This window comes from Ovis canadensis, chromosome 11 (genome assembly GCF_042477335.2).
Source record: "Ovis canadensis isolate MfBH-ARS-UI-01 breed Bighorn chromosome 11, ARS-UI_OviCan_v2, whole genome shotgun sequence".
NCBI lineage: Eukaryota > Metazoa > Chordata > Mammalia > Artiodactyla > Bovidae > Ovis > Ovis canadensis.
This window is the reverse complement of record NC_091255.1, coordinates 49,124,668-49,133,138: the sequence shown is the minus strand read 5'-3', so window position 1 is coordinate 49,133,138 and position 8,471 is coordinate 49,124,668.

Genomic DNA, 8,471 nt, shown 5'->3' with positions numbered 1-8,471 from the left:
TATGCATATACTTTATGTTTATAATTTATTAAGTTCTATGAAAATAATTTATAAACAAATAGACATCAGGGAGGCCTGCTCAACATTTTTCACTGATGACATATGAATAATAAAATTTGAGTTCAGGGTGATGGCAGCACCCAAGGGGCCCAATCTAGCTCCGACACCACAGCTAATTGGCAATAGAGACTGAATGTAAATTCGAGCATCCAGAGTGCCAGGTATGGCCTTTTTCTTGCTCTGCTCTTTCCGGCCCTTCACGCAGAGCCTGGTTTAGCTACTCTAGTTACCAAAATCTTACTATTGTCTCTGTTGAGAAGTCCTTCCTCCTATTCATTTCAGTCTTGCCTGCTGCAAATAAAGCCTGGAATGTTCTGGAGGCTAGGTCGCTTTTCTGTCCCCACTGTAGCAAAGAACAGCCCTCTTAAATCTTTGGCACCTGTCTTGACCCCAGAGAAGAGACAGTCCCAGAGAAAAGTAAGGCCTGCTCCTCAGCTACCCTCTCAAGGGATTCAGCACCTCCCTGAAGCAAGACCTTTCTCAGGCACAAAGCTGCTCACGGCTTTCCCTCCCTGCTCCTGATCTGCTTTAAAGCATTTCCTGTGTCTCCATTGTCTGCAACAGAAAAGTCAGATTGCTTAGGGCCACTGCCATGCCCTTGACCCCCTGGACCAACCTACCTGCAACACTCAGCAGCAAGAAACAGAAACCACACTAGCTAAGTTAAGCAGAAAGGAATGTCATGCAGGTAATGCCATGCTGATAAACTCATCAGAAGGGCTAGAGGAACAGGCTGCACCTGCAGGAATGACTCCAAAGACAAACTTGGGACCCACCCTAAGAAGCAACCACCTCCTCTGATACCATCAGGAAGGTAAGGAATCCGGAGCCACCCAAGAAGGCCTGTTGGTTTCAAGAGCTATCACCTAACTGATTCAGGGGTCAGGAGGCCACTTGAACAACAACTTTTCTGCACCCACAAAGCTGGACGCTGGATGCTAGAAGGGAACTGCCCCCTAAATCAGTGCCTCCATAACCATGCTGTGCGACGAGTCATGTTTCCATGTCCGTTTGATTGACACACCTGTTTCCTAAATAAAACTCCAGCAGCAACGGAGTCTGAGGAACACAGCGGTCAGTGTCCAGCCTCTCCAGCTAAGCAAGGCTCACTAGGAGAAGAATGGGAGAGGTGATGCTGTATATACATCGTCTCTCCAGGTTTTTCTCCCAGCATTCATCACACCCTCACCCTCAGTTCCAGCTACAGAGAACACCCCAAAGGTCTAGGAACACCCCAGGTTTCTCACCTCTCCTTCCTCGCCCAGGTTACTCACCATCCCCCTCCACTTTGAATGTCCTTCTGAGTCTGAGATGTTTTCTCTGGCTCCAGGAGTCAGGGGTTACTATAGCCTGCAACTGTCAGACAGAAATATAATCAAGTCACATATGTCATTCTAAACTTTCTAGCCGGCACACATAGAGATTGAATAATGGCTACCCTCAAAACATCAAGTCTTACTCCTAGAACTTTCCAATGTTACCTTATTTGGAAAAAGGATCTTTGTCGATATAATTAAGGATTTCACAGACAGATTACCCCGGGTTATCAAGGGAGGACCCTAAATGCTATCATAAGGGTCTTTATCAGTTCATTTCAGTTGCTCAGTCATGTCCGACTCTTTGTGACCCCATGAATTGCAGCACACAAGGCCTCCCTGTCCATCACCAACTCCCAGAGTTCACTCAGACTCATGTCCATCGAGTCAGTGACGCCATCCAGCCATCTCATCCTCGGTCGTCCCCTTCTCCTCCTGCCCCCAATCCCTCCCAGCATCAAAGTCTTTTCCAATGAGTCAACTCTTCGCATGAGGTGGCCAAAGTACTGGAGTTTCAGCTTTAGCATCATTCCTTCCGAAGAAATCCCAGGGCTGATCTCCTTCAGAATGGACTGGTTGGATCTCCTTGCAGTCCAAGGGACTCTCAAGAGTCTTCTCCAACACCACAGTTCAAAAGCATCAATTCTTCGGTGCTCAGCCTTCTTCACAGTCCAACTCTCACATCCATACATGACCACAGGAAAAACCATAGCCTTGACTTGACAGACCCTTGTTGGCAAAGTAATGTCTCTGCTTTTCAATATGCTATCTAGGTTGGTCATAACTTTTCTTCCAAGGAGTAAGCATCTTTTAATTTCATGGCTGCAGTTACCATCTGCAGTGATTTTGGAGCACAAAAAGATGAAGTCTGACACTATTTCCACTGTTTCCCCATCTATTTCCCATGAAGTGATAGGACCAGATGCTATGATCTTAGTTTTCTGAATGTTGAGCTTTAAGCCAACTTTTTCAGTCTCCTCTTTCACTTTCATCAAGAGGCTTTTTAGTTCCTCTTCACTTTCTGCCATAAGGGTGGTGTCATCTGCATATCTGAGGTTATTGATATTTCTCCCAGCAATCTTGATTCCAGCTTGTGTTTCCTCCAGCCCAGCGTTTCTCATAATGTACTCTGCATAGAAGTTAAATAAGCAGGGTGACAATATACAGCCGTGTTTATAAAACAGAGGCAAAAGACACAGACTTCCCTGGTGGTCCAGTGGTTAAGAATCCACCTGCCTAGTCAACGAAGATCCCACATGTCTCAGAGCAACTAAGCGCAGGAGCCACAACGACTGCGCGTGCACTCTAGGGCCCATGAACCACAACTCCTGAAGCCCACACACCCTAGGGCTGGTGCCAGCACAGACGAAAGAAGCCACCACACTAAGAAATCCTGCCCCACAACTAGAGAAGAGCCGTTGCTCTGCAACCAGAGAAAGCCCATGTGCAGCAATGGAGACCCAGTGCAGCAGCCCCAAAAGATATCGCAGCCAGAGAAGAAAGCAAAGACAAGACACGGCAGAGACTGAAGAACGTGACCATAGCCCAGGCATTCCAGGGCAGCCACTAGCAGTTGCAAGAAGCAAGGAACCAGTTCTTCCCAACGACCCAAAACCCAGCCTCTGGTCTCCAGAATGTGAATGACTACCTTTTGATGTTTTAAGCCACTTGGTTTGTGGAAATTTGTTACAACAGCCTTTGGAAACTAATAAGTGAAGTGAAGTGAAAGTCACTCAGTCATGTGCGACTCTTTGCAACCCCATGGACTATACACTCCATAGAATTCTCTAGGCCAGAATACTGGAGTGGGTAGCCTTTCCCTTCTCCAGGGGATCTTCTCAACCCAGGGATCAAACTCAGGTCTCCCACATTGCAGGCGGATTCTTTACCAGCTGAGCCACAAGGGAAGCCATGGAAACTGATAAAGTACATCTCAAAAAGTGAAAAGAAACAGGTCAAATTAACTTTGCAGTTTATTTTATTTACCCCAACATCTACAAAAGATTATCAACGTGTTATCAAGAGAAAAAGCACTAATGAGATATTTACGTTCTTCAAACTAAGTCTTTGACATCTAAATTGTATTTCCCATCAATGTATGTGTGTTCAGTCACGTCTGACTCTTTGAGACCCCATGGATTGTAGCCCACCAGGGCCCCTCTGTCCATGGAATTTTTTCTAGGCAAGAATACTGGAGTGGGTTGCCATTACCTACTCCAGGGGATCTTCCCAACCCAGGAAAACCACATCTCTTGCATCTCCTGCTTTGGCAGGTGAATTCTTTACCACCAGTGCCACCTGGGAAGCCCTTCACACTAATGACCTGTCTCAGTATAGACTGGGCACATTCTTCATCCACACGTGACTAAAGGTTACCATAGAGGATGGTGCATTTCCCCTCCTTTGTAGGGCTCTAGGCAAGCAGCAGCCTAGAATTTGGGGCCTTATTTGCCTGAGTCTCCCTTCCCTTGGACTGCAGGGAGATCCAACCAGTCTATCCTAAAGGAAATCAGTGCTGAATGTTCACTTCAGTGAACTGATAGCCGTGACTGGGCTATGGTCACGTCAGGCTATCAGGACTGATGCTGAAGCTGAAACTCCAATACTTTGGCCAGCTGATGCGAAGAACTGACTCATTGGAAAAGACCCTGATGCTGGGAAAGTTTGAGGGTAGGAGGAGAAGGGGAAGACAGAGGATGAGATGGTTGGATGGAATCACCGCCTCAGTGGACATGAGTTTGAGTAAGCTCTGGGAGTTGGTGATGGACAGGAAGGCCTGGTGTGCAGCAGCCCATGGGGTAGCAAAGAATCAAACATGATTGAGCGACTCAACTGAACTGAACTGATTTTCTATGCTTCCACAGAGCATGCATAGACTGTATGCTCCGAGCGGACAGGAATCTTGTCCCATTCATCTTGGTATCCCAGTGCCTAACATCAAAGCAGTCAATAAATGTATTTTGAATGAATGTGTATTTTGAATGGATTCTTGAAAATAAATCTTAAAAAGCCCTGTAGGAAACTACATTTTTTGTTTGATTGGTTTTCCATCTTCTTTAGTGAGTAGAGTTCAGGAGCAGCCAGGAAAATGCTGTATGTTGAGGTTGGAAAGAAATGCTGCGATTTTTTTTGCTGTGTCTACTAATAATCTTCCAAAACTGAAAGCATCAGGCCCAGATGGGTTTACTGGTGAATTCTACCAAACATTTAAGGGAGAAATTATACCAGTTCTCTATAGTCTCCTTCAGAAGCTAGAAGCAAAGAGAATACTAGCTAATCGGAGGCCAACGTCACCCAAACATCAAAACCAGACCTAGACTTTACAAGAAAACCACAGATCAATATCTTTCACAAGCATCGACGCAAACATCCTCAACAAAATACTAGCACATTGAGTCCTACCATGTATGAAAAATTATACAGCACAGCCAAGTGGGATGTATCCCAGGTATGCAAGGTTGGTTCAGTATTCAAAAATCAGTTAATGTACTCCATCACATCAACAAGTTAACAAGAATCACATGGTCATATCCATACATGCAGAAAGGCTGATGATGTCAGAGGAGCAGGGTGGTAGCAGAGTGAGGTGGGGGATTAGGCAGAGGCAGGAAGGTGTAGGGGCACAAGGTCTATGAGGAGGCTGAGGCTGGAATCTGTGCTCCTGAGACTGGCTTAAGGTAAAGGGAACAGCCAAATGTGAAACACGAAGGTCAAATCTGCCAAGAAAGACTGTAACCCTCAGGCACAGGGTCATAAGGCTTGGGCTCCCAGGCCTGAAGAACCACTGCTAAAACTGCCCTTGGTGCCAGCCCCCAGGAACACAGCCAGGGCCAATGTCAAGACCACTCCAACCCTGGCCTGATGCTCCACTCCCACCCCATAACCTGTACCTTCCCCCTGAGAATCTCAGCAGCTGCCTGCCCATGAATAAGGCTGCTGTGGGCAGTGCATGTTGGCTTGCAGCTGCACACACCCCAAGGGAGGGGCATCATTTTCTTCATTCAAAGACACAACTGCTCAGCAAGCCATGGGCTGCTGGCTGCGTGAACATCCAGAGACGCCTTTCAGAGTCTTTCAGTGATCACCTTTCACTGCTACGCTCAGCTGTGCTTCCTGGCCTCCCTCGACACAGGCCATGATGCCTCCATGAAGCCACAGAACATCAAAGACTTTAAGGCCAGAAGCCCTTCTACTGAGCATCACAGGGGCCCTGGGCAGACCTCCCACCCACCCACCCCTAAGATAAGCCCCTGCTGGGATCACCCTGAGTCCCTGGGCTGGAGAGTGTGCCAGCTCCCTAGCTTCGGACCAAACTGCCCAGAGGGGACTCGGCTTTACCACAGTGCCCCTCCCCCACAAAGCCTGGATGCCCCCTCGCCACACTCTGGGATCCCTGACACAGAACAGGAAGTGAGCTGGAGCCAGGGAGAGGGGCTGTCTGGACTTTTGGACTTTCTGCCATCACTCCACATGGAACTTCCACCAGACGTGCCCAGGGATAGTCCATGAATGAATAAATAAAGACCACTGCGGCGCTGAGCCCCCTCTCAAAGCCCTCCAGACATGCAGAGCCTCTTCTCGTTGAGTCAGAAGCCTATTCCCAGACTAAGATAAAAAGACAAGATCTGTGCCCAGCGTGAGTCCCAGCAGGCCCCTACCCGGTACCTGTCGCAGTATGACCCAGCTCAGAGAGCACAGAAGGGGCCTGTGGGAAGGGTCTCCTGCCCCTAGGCATCCTGCTCCCCAAAAGCCAAGGCTTCGCTCTCTGCTAGCTCTGCCAACCAACCCTCTGTCCCTTCCCTGGCTGGCACTCAGGTGACGGGAACGCGTACAGCTCACTTGGTTCCAAGAAGCCCCTGTCCAAGCAGAGGTTCCCCTGGGCACTCAGCACCCAGGGAGGAAAGAGGATGCTTAAGAGCTTCTCTCACACATTCACACACCAGGCTCCAGTGCCCACCAAGGCCAGGCTTCCCTTCCCTGCCTGTGCCAGCCCCACCTGAGCTGGTCCAGACAGGCGGGTGGGGCCTGTGGGCTGTCAGGCCACGTGTAGGGCTGGCGGGGAGGAGGGAGGGCGGGCTTGGCCGGCTGCTCTTAAGGCGGGGCTGGAGGTGAAGGGCACCTCCCTTTACTCCTCACCTGGGCTCTGACCAACCGCCTCACTTCGTCTGTCCCAGGAGCCAAGAGTGAAGGCAGGAGCGTCTTGCTCATCCTGGACAACAGGTAGGTGCCTTTACTCTTCAAGGAGAAAAGAGGAAGCTCAGCCCCTTCAGCCAGCCCTTGTCCCCAGTTTTCCTCCTCTCCTGGGGCTCAGAGTGAAGGTGGAGACAGATAAGATGGTCCCAGGACTATAGACTCAAGTTCTGCACTTTGAGGGAACTAAATCTGTAGCCCTCAGTGTACAGATGAGAGAACTAAGGTCTGGGGAGGGGAAAGGGTTTGCCCAGGGTCCTGAGACGTGGGAAGGGAATGGACTCAGAACCTAGCCTCCTGCCTGCCAGCCCAGAGCCCTTGGGGCCTGGCCATCAGTGTCCCCCTACCCCGTGCTGGGTCATACAGAGGCCACTAGGAATCCTGGGGTGGGAGGGAGAGGGTGGGCAGAGCACGGGTAGGGAAAGGCCTTCACCAGCCCTGCAGGTCCCTGTCTACTGTCCCAGGTCTGCTTCACCAGGTCTGGGTGAGGACCAGGGGACGATCAGAAGCCAGTCTTCCAGCAGTGGGGTGGGGAGGGGATTGGGCTAGTGAGGTGAGGCACTCTGGGGGATACTTGTCCCCCACTCTGCCACCCTCTCCCTCCACTCCCCTGGGCTTGTAGGAGGGAAAGAGTGAGTCAGAAGAAGAAGCTGGCAATGAAACTGACAAGGGGATTTGCCCAGGAATCAGGATCCCCCTGCCTCCAGAGCCCTTGAGAACAAAGAAGGAGATTTGAGTCCCATGGGTGAGCAGGACCTATAAATAAGACTGAGCTGGCTGGAGCCCTCCATACCCACTACAGCCCCCCAACAGGCACACTCAGAGTGCTGAGCCCAGGGATCCTCCCTTCACCTTTCGAGCAGGAAGGAAAGAGCTAGAGACGTGTGCTGGTGGGGACAGAAGAAAGAGTGTCCAGGAATAAAGGGGTGAGACCAGCCCCTGCCCTCGGAGGTCTGGTGGTGCTTTGGGGAGTGTCAAAAGTGAGAGGACTTAAAGAAAATCCCAAGGGGCTGCCTAAACTTTGCTCAATCTCAGGCCTGTCCCACTGGGTTCTAGAATCCCAGAAGGGGCAGAGAGAGGTGAAATGGATCTTAAATCTATGAAACAGTGGCTTGGAGTGTGGGACTGGGAGCCAAGATCACCTGGGTTCAAATCCCAGTTCTGCTATAGGTGCTGTGAGTTGTATGACCTCAGGAAAGTCCCTTAACCTCTCCAGCCTCACTGTAAGAGTACTTTCTTTAAAGAACCATTGAGAAAACAAAATGAGTATATTTTAAATGTTTGTTACAATAGCATTCCCATTATACAGGTGGGACAACTGAAGCCCAGAGAAGAAAGGACACTTGCCCAGGGTGGCATAAAAGCAGATTCCAAATCAGTAGGCAGCCATCCTGGATCCTAGTCCTGGGGAAGGAACCAAGTACCCAGTGGACTCCCCAGAGACCATAACCCCAGGTCCTCTTTGAAGCACAGCCAGAAAACCTTCAGGGTGTGCAGAGATCCTGCCCTGACAAACCCAGGGCTCCTGGAGCCAAAGCTCCATGTCCTTAGCTGCCCCTAGAAAGGCGCGTGAAGGCCCGTTCCTTGTTCCCTTTCACTGCCATTTATAGACACGCTTCCCGAGCCTAACATGTGCCTGCCCCCTCCAGGATCTGGCCAAAGAGAAGTCTGGCAGCAGGTCTAGCAGGAGCTTTGGGCAACTCACAGTCCCTCTCTGGACCTCAGGTGTTTCTCTGCATTTGAACTCCATGTGATATAAGGAGTTAAGGGTCTAAAGTCCAGGCCTGAGTTTAAAACCCAGTTCTACCACTTTTCTGGATGTGTGGCCGACACAGATTTCTTAACCTGGCTGAATCTCAGTATCTTCATCTGTAAAATGGACTGGTAATAGGGGTGCAGTACTTC